This window comes from Centrocercus urophasianus, unplaced genomic scaffold, assembly GCF_019232065.1.
Source record: "Centrocercus urophasianus isolate 14NV4802_14NV808 unplaced genomic scaffold, USGS_Curo_1.0 seq_10, whole genome shotgun sequence".
NCBI classification, from domain to species: domain Eukaryota; kingdom Metazoa; phylum Chordata; class Aves; order Galliformes; family Phasianidae; genus Centrocercus; species Centrocercus urophasianus.
In genome coordinates this window covers 62,947,076-62,962,804 of record NW_024884142.1, presented here as the reverse complement: position 1 = coordinate 62,962,804, position 15,729 = coordinate 62,947,076, and positions in this window count along the sequence as shown.

Genomic DNA, 15,729 nt, shown 5'->3' with positions numbered 1-15,729 from the left:
ACCTCCAGACCTGACTCTGTATTGAGGTGCTGTGGCCCTTTGACTGGCCCTGATAACACTTCCCTCATTGTGAAAACTAACTCTGCACAGAAATAGTAGGATACTTCCACATATTTTGAATGCTCAGAGGTCTTTTCTTGGCTTCTGGGTAACTGAAACTGGGAGGGCTGTTTGTGAGGCCTTCTTTCATGACAACCAGGTACTGCAAAACAAGGAGGGAATATGTTTCTCTGGAGCAAGATTTAAAGCTGCCAAAGGGCAATAGGAGCTTGTGATATTTACATCTGAACAGGAAGAGCCATTCCAATTAATCTATAAACTTTTGTTCTTTCTTCCCTACTATTAGAGCATTTCAAGACTATTGGTCTGAATCTGTAGCTCCTTTTTTATCTAACAATAAATTATAAACACAAGCATTGTCTGGAATGCATTGGGATAATCATGCAAGGACCACAATTTGCTCGAAAGTCTACAATTCAAGTAATCTGAGGATGCTGGAAAAAAGTTTCCAGAGATGTGTGGTTAATATTCATCATTATGTGCATTTTTTCCAAAGTGACTAAAGAGCTTTTAGGCCAGTCTTGCATTCCTGCTCACCTAATCCAGATGATGACACTGTGCAATCAGTCACAGTGAACAAAGTGTGCTTTGTAAGCAGTGAACACTCCCCATTTTCTGAGACCACTCCAGGTCCACTCCTCACTTTTCTCTTGAGAAACACAGCATTCCCCTCCTTACTTTCTGCTGGTTGTCTCTGCTTTGTAAGTCACAACTTGAAAGTATTCTCCAGCAATTACAAAATCATCTCCGTCACTGCCAAGTGTTGTTCTTGTGGTAAGTTTTCGCTTTGTGTTTCTTTACTTTAAGATAACTCTATATAAAGATGAATGAAACTGTTTCCTTTGGGAGAATGGGGTAAGTATGTGTTAAAGAACACTGCTTGGCAGAATTGTAACAGATACCAAGAGAAAAATGGTCTGCAGTTGCCAGTAAGGGACAAGGCAACAGCCAGAGTCAAAGCAGAAGTGCAGTTGCATGAGAAAGGACTGTCAGGGCACTCATGGTACCAGGAGCTGCTTGTGGGTTCTGGATAAGATCTCCCATGGCAGAGCCTGGCTAGCAGCTCCTACCTCTGCTCTACCAGCAGCAAGCACCTAGGGGCACAGGAGCAGTCCCAGTCCCAGGCCTCAGGCACCTCCCTGGGGATGGGACCAGGCTGAAGCCAGACCAGGACATGGGTCCATTAGTAGGGGCTAGGATAAGTAGCAAATAGCAACTTTTCTATTAACAGAAACATAAATAGTATTACTACTTTTATTATGCCATATGTATGTGAGGCATTTTATAGGCAAAGAATGAAATACATTTAAGTATAATGTGCAAGGCAGGCTATTTCATATAATTCAGTACTGTGGACTGGGCTTCTCAAGTCTGTGGCCAAGCTCCATCAGCATCACACCCCACTGGCTGCCAAATAAGCATGGAAGGAGGAAGGCCACTTGTTGCTTAAGGTCAATGTTCAGGAATTTCATAGAATCATAGAATGGTCTGGGTTGAAAAGGACCACAATGATCATCCAGTTGCAACCCCCCTGCTATGTGCAGGGTCGCTAACCACCAGACCAGGCTGCCCAGAGCCACATCCAGCCTGGTCTTGAATGCTTCCAGGGATGGGGCATCCACAACCTCCTCAGGCAACCTGTTTGTGCGTCACCACCCTCTGTGTGAAACTTCCTCCTAATATCTCACCTAAACATCTGTTGTCTCAGTTTAAAATAATTCCCCCTTGTCCTGTCATTATCCACCCAATGGTAAAGAGCCATTCCCTCTACTGTTTATATGCTCCTTTCAAGTAGCAGAAGGACACAATGAGGTCTCCCTGGAACCTTCTCTTTTCCAGGATAAACAAGCCCAATTCTCTCAACCTTTCCTCTTAGGAGAGGTGCTCCAGCCCTCTGATCATCTTAGTGACCTTCCTCTGGACCCACTCCAAGAGCTCCACATCCTTCCTGTACTGGGGGCCCCAGGCCTGGACGCAGTACTGCAGATGGGGCCTCACAAAAGCTGAGTAGAGGGGGACAATCACCTCCCTCTCTCTGCTGACCGCCCCTTTTTTAATGTAGCCCAGAACACAGTTGGCCTTCCAGGTGGTTCCTGTGCTGTAGCCTCATCTCAATCTTATAATGATTTGCTGACTTTGTCTTACTTCTTAATATAATATCTGGTGGGCAAGCAGAGAAACCTCTGAGTATCACATTCAAAAGGACAGAAAAGGTTGTAGGTAACCATGTATGTGCCTCTCAGTGTTCACCCTGAGTTCTGCCCAGGGCATTTGGTCCACGTGTACTGAAGGACCTCACTACTGCTTGGGCCTTAACTTCTTATTCCAGCCATTGATAACCGCCTTGGAGGATTAGTGACTGATTGATAAAAGGCTTCATACATTAGGGAGAATATGGCAGCATATGCAAAGTAAGCAGAAGAGAACTCATGTAAAAATAAGGCAAAACACACTGATTTTCTTGTGCATTCCAGGTGGTAATAGTATTGCATAGTATGAGAAGAGCAAAAAGTGAATGTATGCTTAGACAAAGTGAAAGTATGCTTTTGGTCTTACTAGGAATTAGGCTGAGAGTTCATAGTTCCTGCTCTAGTCTGACATCTACAAAGACTGGAACATCATAATACAGAAGAAGTCAAAATCTGATCTTACCCAATGGTATCTATAATTTGATTACAAGAATCTTTGATTTGGTTAGAATTCAGAAATGGCAATCTGTTTGGCTAGGGAAAAGGCTCCATGAGTGGCTGCTGTTTACTACTAAGTTCATGCTCAAAAACAGCAGACAAACAAGAGCTCTTGCCTATTGTCAAAATTTACTTTGTGACATTCTTGTACCTGACATCACAGGAGCTCCTGCAATCCAGGTGCAGTTATAAACTGCAAAGTTTCTTCTCTTCTGTATCACACGTTCTCAAGATTTCTGAATTCAGGATTTGCTGTTCAGAAATTCTATCACAGAAGAATGGTGCTGTTGATTTGGTGACTAATGCTATTTTATTTTTGAGGGAAGTGGAGGTATTCATATAGGAAGCTCTGCAGTGCTTACAAAGGCAGTTATAAGTAGTAAAAAAAAGATAAGTCTGTAGTACATAGCATAGTGTGATCTATCATTCCTAAAAGATCTACATTTCAGTACACTTCTCATGCAATCTTTTATGTAGGTCACTCTGAATGTAATGCCTCCTGTTTATTCCCACGGAACAACAGCTACAAAGAGTACAACAACACTATTCGATAGAGAAAATTCTCACCTAAAAATGCTAGTTTTTCAAAAGTAGTCACCACCATTAGCTGCACATTTTCAGCAGTGATGAACAAGACCCTGCATGACATTGTAAGTCAACATAATAAAATAGGAGGCATTGCTTTTCAAGCAGTCCTCAAATAAATGTGTATAAGCACTGCTGCTGATGCTTATAGATTGGTGGCTTGCAACCTTGGATAAAAAAGCAACAGGAGGACTTGAAGGGATGCACTGGAGAAACAATTTAGCTGTGCAGAAAAACTCAAATTGTTTTTAATCACACAAAGAGAGGAACAATGGGAACAAATATATGATAAATGGCTCTAAACTAAGTGTCCCTGGAACCAGATGCTCTCTGCAAATACTTAATGTTCACATTGTTGACCGGGTGTTGGAAAACTGGACATGTTAACACAGCAAGCTGCCCAAATGATTCAAAGACTAGAGAAAAAATCTAGAGAAGTTTAAGAAGTATTGCACAGTACTTGTGCAGGAAAAAAAATACTGTGCTTCTTGGGGTTCTCACAAAAACCATAGCAAACACACACACACATATGTATCTACATACCACAGGCAAATTTGGATTATAAAGTGAGCATTTACTTTTTTTTCAAGAGTGAAGATAAATGATGGAAATAAATGGACCAGAAAGAAATATTAGGCATATCTTTTTGGAAAATATGATTTAAATAAAATCATGTTATTGGGATCAAAGCAGGAATCTTTTAATAGAATTTAATGGACCATGATATACAGAAAATCATGTCAGATGATCTGATGATGTGTGTGAAGGAAACTGTCTATCAGTCCCTTAGCTGGTCTTTTGGGGGATTATCAGAGTAAAATATGTCTTGGAATGACAAGGTACGTTTGTCACCATATCCATAATCAGCAATGAGTATTTGATGGTTCTTTCCAAATTTTTACATTATCTGAGTGAAAACAAAACTTCTCTTCCTTCCACTAATCAATAAAAAACACATATGGGAAACAAAAGGAACATAAATAATTTCAGCATTCCTGAATTAATTTCATGTTCTTGAATTAATTATAGGAGATTAACTCAACTGTATGTTCGTAGGTTTAATATTTTGGTATACATGGAATTATTTACTTCATAAAATAAGCTAAAGTAATTAAAGCTTTTTAGTCATAGGAAAATACTGTGTTTTAGCAACTAAAAACATATTTATGAAAATAAACGGCTTCTTTTCAGAGCTCTGTTTTGGGAAGTATATTGCATCTTTTTGAGAAGCGGCTGCTGTCATAGTGTCCCTTTCCCCTTCTTCCCATTTTCTCTTATATTTAAGATATTTACTTATTACCATGTTGTTTGTTAACTTGTTTCATAAGTTCTGCTGAACTTAACCCAAAGTATTTGAGAAACTAAATAAATTGTTTCCCTAGTGTAAATGTACATATCTGTAAATAACAGAATAGTTTCAACAACAAAAGCAAAAACATAACTTTCTAGACAATAATAATCTACCTCTAGAGTTTTAATTACAAATGCTGAGACCTTAGGATGCAAATTAATAACCTTATGTGTGATCTTATTTCTCTGATTCAGATAGATTCAAAAACTTTCAGTCCATTAACTTTGTCTAAGTTTAATATTGGTTCAAAAATTACTGGTCCAAATCACTCTAGGTTTCTGCCAAAACAAATATCATTGGTCTCTGACAGCTGTCATACTGTTGGCTTAAAAGTATGAAGCTGAAACACAGTCTATCAATCCATATCCTGTGTCCTGAATAGATGGGCTGAAACACAACTGATTGCATGCCCAGGTTTGAATTTTTTCATTGAATCTTTGTCTTGATGATCTGGCAGTACACAGATTTGATATGACTGACTCGAAAGTTAGATGCTTCACAGATACTTCCGATTTCTCTTTTTTCTTTCCTTTTCCTTTTCTTTTTTCTTTTCCTTTCTTTTTTTTTTCTTTTTATTTTTTTTTTTTATTTTTTTTTATTTTAGGAAACCTATCACTTCAGGTCCTAAAAGATAAGCTGCAACTTAATTTATGAAGTTGGATGAACTATATAGGAAATTTCACATTGACTTCATGGGTTCAATTTCTCCTACACAAACAAACGTGGTGACTAGCGATAGCTCTGTGATTCTGCCTGAACTCTTAGAAACATCTGGCCTTTTATAGTTTCCTGATAGAAGTCAGGCATTTTTGCTTTGGTACGCAGTAACATAGTGTGTTATTGTAATGACTTAATTACCCACAAAGTGAGGTGATGGTTTTACACAATGGCCGTAAAACATTTGGAGTTTGGGTCAAAAAAAATTATGCCTGGGGACAAGATCAAACAAGAACTTGTTTTCCCTTTCTTTGTTTTCTTGAAAATGATTATGGTAAATAATATCAGAAAATCTTACCATAGAAGAAATCTTAATCTGCAACTTCAGTTATGATGCTAAGTTCATAAAGAGAATACAGGACGACATGTGAATGCCACCAAAGGAAACAGTGGGATATAGCACAAATTTTTTGTGATTTGTACATAAAATTACAAGGAAAATGTGTAATGACACCATTACTGTTGGCATACTGTTAGCACAGTATGAGAATTAAAGTTCAGGTAATGTAAGCGTAGTACAGTACAACAGAAAATTGCACTTGACTTTGAGGCTTGATAAAGTATAGGCATTAATGAAAGTAAAGTAAAAAAAGTTGTTAGATGCTTTTAACCTTCATTTCAGTTTCTAGCAATTGCTAAGATTATTGGTTAGAGGCAGCAAAAGAACACATCATACATCTTCTGTCTTTTAAATTCTAACAATAGAATAGCTCTTCAAGTTTGGGTATGATCTTCCTTTCATAGTAATATAAACATTGCTTGCATTCTTAGCTGTACTGAAATCTATGATAGTTATTTTATTAACTTTATCTGGGCCAGTTTTTATATTTTGTATTTATTTTATACATATAAGGAAATGTGAATGCCAACACACTGACTGCCACTATACTTTTTTAGTGCTTCTACCAATATTCATCTTTTTGTCTTTCTCTTGCAACAGTATCAGCTTGCATTGTGATGCTGCGCCTGGCTCAGCACATCTGATGGAATGTATATGGACACTGTGAAGGAGTAGTATAGGGAAGGGTGACGTATGTCATGTTGCTGCCTATTTTGTAAAGCAGTAATTTGAGAGGTTGGAAGTAAGGAAATACTTTCGTAGAAGAATTTCCTCCAGTCGAGCTTTTTCTTTGTTGATGATCAGAAATTGAAAAGTATTTAGAAATTGCATGGATATTTGTCCCTTGCTACGGAAAATGATAGTCGTTCAGTGAAAGAATCAGTTACAAACACATTTTAGATGAAATATGGGGCTTTGATGGTAGTACTGACCTTGTAATTTAAGTTGCTGTAGTTAAGGGCTTCTGTGTCTATTTCAGGCATAGTCCCATTGAAAACAATGAACGAAGTCATGTTGCTACTTACTGGCATAAGTGCTTTTTAGAAGTGGAATGGATATTGGGAAAAACAAACAAAACTAATCTGCTATGAGTAGTCTAATGGAAATTCATCATTGAAAATTACTGCAGTTTATCATTTCACTTAAAAAGGAACTCCAAAGCCAGGCACATGCGATATTGCCCATATCAGGGCATCCGCACTGCATGTGTTACTAGAATACAGCTTTAGGGTAGAGCATGATAGTCATAGCATGATAGTGGAGGGAAAACAGTTGGCTCATTACAAATCTGAAGGAGGAGACAGTTGTGCTCCAGAGCTGTGCTCTTGCTTTGTATAAGAGAGGTGTGTGTACACAAGATACGCAGTACAGCAGAGTGAGAAAAAAACCTTATTTTTGCAGTTAAATAATAGGAAATAAAGAATACTGAATTAATTTGTAAGGACATCTTCATAAATAGGAAGAAAGAAAAGAACAAGCTGTGCTGATTGGTCTAAAATGAATGCCTCCTATTTATTTCTACAGAAAATACAAAACACAAAAAGCAGCCTCTTCCATTGCTCGGCCATCCTTTCTATGACAAATTCTTCCTGATATCCAATGAAAAACTCTGCTAGTGCTACTTGAGCTCATTTCCTCACTTCTTTCATTTGTCATCTGTGAAAAGAGACCAACCTTCCTCTTCACCATGACCTCATTTCAAGCAGTTATCAGCCTCCTCCAGACAAAACAGCCCCTTCAGCAGCTTCTCATTCACTTGTTTTTGAGTCCTTTCACCAGTTTTGTTGACGTTCTCTCCACATAGTCAAGCAACACAGTATCCTTCTTGTAGTGAGGTGCTCCCAACTGAACACAGCACTCAAGATACACTCTCACCAGGGGTGAGTAGAGAGGGATGATCACCTCCTTTCTTCTGCTAACTGCACTACTTCTGATACAACCAGGATAGAGCTGGCCTTCTTGGCAATCTAGTCACTGGGCTGGCTCATGTTTAGCCAGCTGCCAACCAGCAGAGTACCCAGATTTTTTCTGCTGCACAACATTTCAGTCACTCTTTCCCAGATGTATATACACATCTGCACACTCCTACTTCAGAGTTTATATAAAGTAGTACTAGGAGAGGACTGCGGTCCACACAGGTTGCTTCTGAAATTCACTTCTTCGTGAATGTTTCTTTCAGTCATTGCTGTGAGATGCTTTTCTGTTTCATACCTTTACTTTACTTAATTTTCACTGTGCTTGGCTAGGATAGGAAGAGAGGCAGCATGAATTGTCATCACAGCAAAGCTCACTCCATTGACTTCGCCGTTTCCATTTGTTCCATTTCCAGTAGCTCATCCCTTTTGCAAACTCACAGTGAGTAGGTGAGGAGCTTATTTAATGAAACTTAGAGAAAGTTAAAAACAAGTTAATGAACAAGAAAATCCCACAAAACACTAAGAAAATGACTCAGACTTTAAACAACCACACTACTTAGTGATTTAGGTAATCAGTTTGCCCTCTCTGTGATTCTCAGAGATTAGTTTTCTCTACCAAACTCCATGCTGACTTCAGAAGACACATTCCTTCTCTAGGAAAACCCAGAAGCTTTAATACACAGCCAGAGCTGGACAAAGCAAAAGCAGGTGCTCTGCACTGGAGGAATGGGGTGGGGGCAGACGATGATTTATGTTTAGAAAGTTTAAATGTTAATGGTTTTTTCCAGACTTAGGAATTTTTTTTTGTGTGTGGTTTTTTTTTTTTTTTTTTTTTTTTTTTAATATACGTATTTATTAAAAGGTTTCTGACAGGAAAAAAGTCCTGTGGTTTCAAGAGGATTTTTTCCCCAACACACATTACAGTTGCGCAAAGAGATCTTTATTTTGTCTCTCCAAAGTTTAGTTCTGAAAACTGAAAATTTTGTCTTCTTATTACTTCATACTATCTGCTCACTTTATAGCATCCTTCACGTTCTCCCCATTTTCTTTGTAGACTCATAAGGGAAGGAACAGGCACTGTATTGCTGGCTCAACCAGTCTAGCAATGTGTAGTTGCTCTGATCTACGAGTATTTGATCCCTGTGGATACTATTGTAAAAAGCTGCATCAAATTAAGTCATTTTTTTTTTTTTCCTTCAAGCATAAGGATGTTATTACTTATTTTTTTAAATAACAAATTCCACAAATAGGCCTCAATTCATTTGTATATATTTTACCTTTTATTATGTATACATACACACAGACAGACAAACACAAAACCTCTCTCCCTCCTCCTCTGTCTCATTTTCAAGTGTATGGGAACTACTGAGTCACGGCCTGAACCTCTGATTGATCACCTGAGGCGAGCCATGAGTCAGCCAGAGGAGCACAGCTGAAGGCAATTCACCTGTGCTGCAGGAAGGGATGGAGCCAGGCTCCACCCCTCCTAGACCTATTTAAGAGCTGGCTACCAGTGGGGAAGGATCTTGTCTGGAGATCCCTCCTTCTGGTGTTTTGTGGTGAGCCCAGCATAAAGGTAAGCCTTCCTTTTATTCTCTCTTGTTATCATAGTCCGCTTTGCCTAATTCTCTTGTTTCTTTTGTGATTGTAACATCTTGATATCCGTTGATTATACATCAAGCTAGGCTGACATTTTAAAGAAAATTTTATGAAAGATTAACCTCTTTATGAAGATATACACTTAACTGCTGTATAACTGCTACTGAATACAACCTACTGTGGCTTTGGGGCAAGAGTCTTGCATCTTTTTTTTTCAGTGTTTCTTTATTCTGTTGAGTTGGTTCATTTATTGATTCATACAAAATGCGGAGATGTTCTCAGAAACAGCTGCTGCCTCCCCTACTTCCCATGGATGTAGCTGCTTATTTTCTATTCACTCATAAAGAGAAATAGTGGGAGAAGAAGAAATTAGTCTCTCCACTCTTCCCTAAATCCTCAGGAATTGGCTGTCTTAACATCAAAGGGGAAACCCAAATTTGTAAGTTACATACAACTGTAGGGAAAGATAAGATGGTATATAATTAACATTTCTTGTGCTTGAAGAACTGTTTTACTTCTATAAACCTTTCCTATCATGGCTATTGAGACTATCTCATAACTAGAACTGGAGGATGTCTGTAAGTCCACCTTACTCTATGTAAGTAGAAAACTGGATTTACATTGTTCTCTGCCATGCCCACTAAAACTTATAGAAGGTGCTGCTACCTACTATCATGTAACTATTAAATGCCATTTGCCTGGCAGAAAGTATCTGTAATGTAGTAATGTCCCCTAGCTCAGTGCTAAGAAAGAAGTTTTGCTCGTAATTCCTCAGATAGGGCACTATTACTTCCATTGAACCCTTGTTCTCTATTTAATCACAGTTTTGCACTTGTGGCTTATTTGTATTACATGTTCAGACAGTAAGACAAATGGCCCATGAGAGGATTGCTTTCTGTTAAGTGATGTCTATGACAAAATATGATTTCACCTGAATAACTGTCTGAGCCAGGAAGGGACAGGATGCCTAATTCCACTCAACAAATATCTTGGTGGAAAAAAAATGGTCTTCATGATTTTCTTTCCAAGTCTACACAAATGAAGTCTTCACTTCCTCATATGGTTTTTCTCAAACTATGATGTTATAGAACGTACCAAGTTTACTCAGAACATAACAGCCATCCAAAAATGACTTTACTTTCACAGTAAGCTATATTATTGTGTCTTTTATCCACTTCCATGGGCTTATTTTTATCTCCTCTACATTTGTCTTTCTCCATCTCCCCATGTTTTACAATTTCTTATCTAGATCATCACCTGAGGGAAAGTTTACGTGGTATTCATGCTGAATTCAATCTGCACAGAGCCTTTTTTTTTTCTTTTGCGTGTGTGGATGTGTTGTGAAGCTTACAACTATATGAAGAGAAGTTTCTGTAATTCTCCTTCCCTGTCAGTCACCGTCATCACTATTGAGGATTCCAATTCCAGCTGTTCCAGGTAGCTAGGCAAAAAACTCCTAGGTAGTAACCTGATGAATCTCACAACTGTAGCACACAGAAAATGCTTCTTCAGGAAACCTGTGGAAAAATGTTGCTAGCAGAAAACAGCTTTTAAACACTTTTTTTTCCTGTTTGTGACTTTTTTTTTTGCCAGCTTCGCAGAGTGTGGGCATTTCCTAAATATATGCACATATATGTATATATTGTTGAAGAGGGTATCCAGGGTTTAGATACAATCAGTCACTTCTTAATTGATTTCAAATGTTGTCTCAACCTAACTTGAATTGAATGACTGTACTGTATGTCACCCACTACAGATTTCTTTATAGTTCTGTATTACGTTATCCCTAAGGCTATGAGATACAGTACAAATGTGATACTGTCCTCCTGCTATAGCAGTGTACAGTGATGTAAAACATACTGTGTGGGTCATATAAAAAGGAAGATCTGTTTTCCTTTGGAGACAGTGACATCTGGTAACCTTGCCTCTTGTGTTACTGTAAGAAGGATCTCATCTGGGGAGAGCTAAAAAGCTGCAAGTGTCATTTCTGCATACCATCTTCTTCCCAGCAGGAGAGTTCTCTTAAAAACAAACAATTTACATGTTTAATTAGAAGTGAAATAAATGCTACATTGCAGACGTACACATCAAAAACATTATTTTATTCCATGGCAGACACACTCACTCCAAATATTTATTTTTTTATCAATTAACATTTAATTTTAATTAAAATCTACCACCATGGTAAAGAGAACTGAGAGGAAATAGAATTAGGAGCAATAGTATAAATATAACTGCTAAGGAAAAAAGGCACAGAAATAATACACAACCTGCCAGAACTTTGTGTTCCCCCTGTAAACCACTGAACCAATCTTAGACTATTTCCTTTGCTAGATTTTTTTGGTAGAAGAAAAGACTTTTTGACAAATCAGGTGCAAAGCAATTTGACATCTGAAAGTAGCAATTCAAAGAGTGAACATAAGAACAAAGACGGAGAATGTCATTACATTTATCACTCATGCAGAGAGTGAGGAAAAAGTGAAGGGAATTTTATTGCCATCATGTACAGTATCATTAACATGTCAGTTAATACTGTTCTTTAAGCCAAATCCAAAAAGCTAGTCAATGAAAAAAAATGTGCTTGCACTGTGTGCTTTCTACTTCATCAGCCAAAGATGGCTGCACCTCCGGTAGTAGAACTCCTGTATGTTACCAAGAATGCTTCACATCTTTAATTCCTCCATCAGTCTACTTTTTCATATGTGGATTTCTTTTTTCCTGCAAAGTTGTCAGACTGTCCAAGATATTTGACACAAGCCAACCAGCATTTGACTAGCTAAGCCTACCTCCCATTCAATATATTCTCCACCACTTTCTTGGACTAGGGAAATATTTCTAATGGAATATATAAAAAAGCAGCTTCATATTTCTCATCTAAAATATTCCAGAAGGCTTTTTACAAACCATGACAGAGAAAGGAAATAGCTGATGGAGATTTTTTTTCTCAGTTGGCTAACCACAATATATAAACATAGGGTTATGATAGATATCAAAATCATTTGTTTTCTTTTTACCCTATAAAAATATGCATGACATAACACCCAGTGGACTGCTGTATTCTCACTATTTGCAGCTTTTTAACTTTCTATTTTTTGTCATTTTTAAAATCAGGCAGGCTTCAAAGAAGTACAGTAGTTAGAATGTGAATATTCTTCAATGACTGTATGACTAGTTAAAACTCAGAAGCAGACAATACACATTTTTGAAACGTCTTAGAATATCAAACGTCCTTCAACAGGCCATTTGGAGTACAAGGAACAGATATGGTGTTACATTCCACGAAAATCCTCAGAACACGCAGAACCTAGGAGAACAGCAAAATTTGCACTTTGTGTAACACGTACTTCATTTTCTGAAAACAAGGAAATGCAAATAAGCTACCCACTCTCTTCTGCCTCTGCAGCACCCTCTTGTGCTGTACGTACAGCTTCTGTCTCTTGTGCTCCTATTCCCAAACCTTCACTCTGACCCATGAAAGCTTCTGACAAGCATTTGAGAGTCTTATGAAGAAACTTATCCTAAATATCTAGGCTTGTTCCTGGAAAGGCTGAGCCAAGGCAAACTGATGTGATCCATGTCAACCTCACGCAAAATGAAGGATCAAAAAAGTGCATGGGGCTTCATAGATATAGAAGTAGGGGCACTTTGGAATTGGCTGCTTACATGATCTTGAAGCTGCAGTAATAACACTGCATTGCAGACTCCAGATGATGACAGTTTTCTGAACGAAGTTAATATGAATTTCGGAGTACTTGGAATAGTCATCTTTTAAACAGTAAACAATGTCAGCTCCAGTGGTAATTCAGAGTGTATGCTGGCACTATTCCCATTGCATTTAGTGACATTTTTGAGTGAGTGATGGTTAAAAATGGAGTATGGACATGAGGACTTGCTCCATATTCTATAATGTTGAGACAATGCATGCTGCCTTGTCACCCACAGAAATGTGTGTTTTTTCTGGTGAGACTTCCCAGTCTGATGTACAGTTTTAGTGACCTCTTTGCACGCCCTTCTAAACACAGCTGAATTGAGGAGTTACTTATGGCAGTCACTTTAGGAGTTCTTTTCATGCCTGTCTCTAGAATACAACTTCACAATAGTCATTAGAGATTTATTAAGTTTCATGAGTGAGAGGACTAACAAAAAATTCTTATCTTTGTGATGTAAGAAGCATCAGACATTTTCCCAGTAAATTTTACTCTTATCAAAACATTACATGAAATGGATACATAGAATTGACATGGAAATATGTGAAAAAGTCACACAAAATTTTCCAGGAAAATACAAAAGATCAGCTACACTTCATTTTGTGAGATCTATTTTTTTTATGCATACCATTTTACTGGAATATTGAAGTTTTCCTGCAGGTCTCCTTTTTACTTCCAGAGCTTTATAAAATGGGCATCACATTTTATCTTCACATTGCCTGTTCAAAGCATGAAGTATGTTTTTTGAGGTTTCTGCTTCATGCTTTCGTGCTTTCAGCTTCACAATGCAGTACTGATTCCAGTCCATAAAGTAAGTCAAAATTAATTTTGAATCAGTACAGATTAAAGGATTATTTTCTTTGCTCAGGAATACTTATCTTCAACCCTTTGGATTAGTCAGAGATGTAGATATGATTGCTATTGGAATAATAGTTCAAGAGACTATGGCTTGACTAGGAAAAATTCTTGATCCTCCCTTCCTAACAACATTCCTACACTCTGAAAGTCAAATTCTATTTCCTACTAATATAAATCTCTTCTATTTGCTTAATAATTGGTGGTATAGTTAAATGTGATACTTGTGGATTATACCAAGGTATCCAGCAACAACTGCTATATATGCAATAGGAATGTTACAAGCAATGCAGATGACATCTCTAGATTAAGGCTGTCTGATTCTCATCTTAATAGTTGTTTTTTTTTCCTTGGCCGTACTCCAAGATAAAAGTTTCTCATTCTGATGCTGTCACAATACCTTTTAGGAAATTTCAGGCAAAAATAGTTGTGAAGGCTGTTTCTGAATTTCTCAGATTGTAATGGGTCTATCTCACATCTAATTTTCCCAACTCATATTTGAATGATGTTCCATAAAAGATCTTGTACCCTCATTTTTGAAACAAATTTTTAAAATTCAGTGAAAACTCTTCCCATTTTGCCAAATCAGCATTGGTATTTAGTCAAGTAGCAACCTCTGAAAAAATCTGAGATATTCAAATGTTTCATAGCATCTTCACAGATAATTTGTTTGGCAGCGGCAACTGCACCTCAATCTTTAACAGTGCAACAATTAGCTGGCTGCTGAAGCACTTACCTCAGAGAGCCATGAAGCATATCACTCCCTCACCACTGTATGTCCAAATTCATGATGCTCAGAGGCAACTCTGAAACACACAGGGAAGTGTAGGCCTATCCTTGTTCAAAGCAGACTCACTATTCTGTCCCTGCTTCCTATGTCTTTGCAACCTTCAGCAGATATCTGTATGATGATCCAACTAGTCAATAAATGTGATTTGATAGGAGGGAATATCTGTGTCTTTTTCAAGGTATTTTGTACTCTGTGTGAATCTCTGCATAAGGTTAGGTACAAGATCTGCAATGACTTTGAGCTTTTTACACAATTGGTCTGATTGTGTGGAGGGTTTATCTTGCTATCATAGAGTTCAGAATTTCAATGAGAAATCAACTCTTCTTCCCAATCTGGCTTTTATGTCTGCAGCACTGACAGTCTATACTTGAATTTAGTACATTTTATCTTTTTTTTTTCTGTGTAATAAATAGACTCAAGGTCCTCATTTATTTATTCACTGTTGAATTTTAAGTACTCCTTGTAGTTTTTGCATTCATTCTTTAGCTACACATCGAATTGGGAAGCCAAGTAGCCACTTGCTATCAGAGGAAAAAAAAAAAAAAGCATTCATAGAAACTTTAAGTAGGAAACACTGAAGGAACCTTGGAAAGGTTACATAGAGAGTAACACTTTCGGGGGAAAAAAAATCTGTTCAGATTTATCAGAATGGCATGTGAACTCTGATGTATCTTACATTTACTGTCACTATAACCAACAACATTTATGCGTGTTTTGTTCATTTTGGTCTTTGGTCTCCACCTCTAGATCTTATTAACTTCAGACTTGCTTTTAGGGGAGGAAATGCCTGTGCCTCTGTGTTAACAGTATAAGTCAGTCCAAGGCTAGATAAGACTTTTAGGACTTGCTTATAAGTTAAGTGAGAAAAGTCCTACCTGGAATTTTTATAGCTACAGTAACTTGGTGGCCCAACACAACCAGAATTCTCTAAAATCTCACTTTCCTGCTTGACATCTTTTCCTTAGCAACACTAGTTTTAAAGTTCTTATGGTTCTTATCCTGTTCTTTATGTTAACGGACAAACAAAAACAATATGTAAAAAAAACCACCTTTTCTTTTAATGTTGGAAAGTATGCTTCTTGATGTCTTTGTAAATTGATGTGAAGTTGTAGAATGGACTTA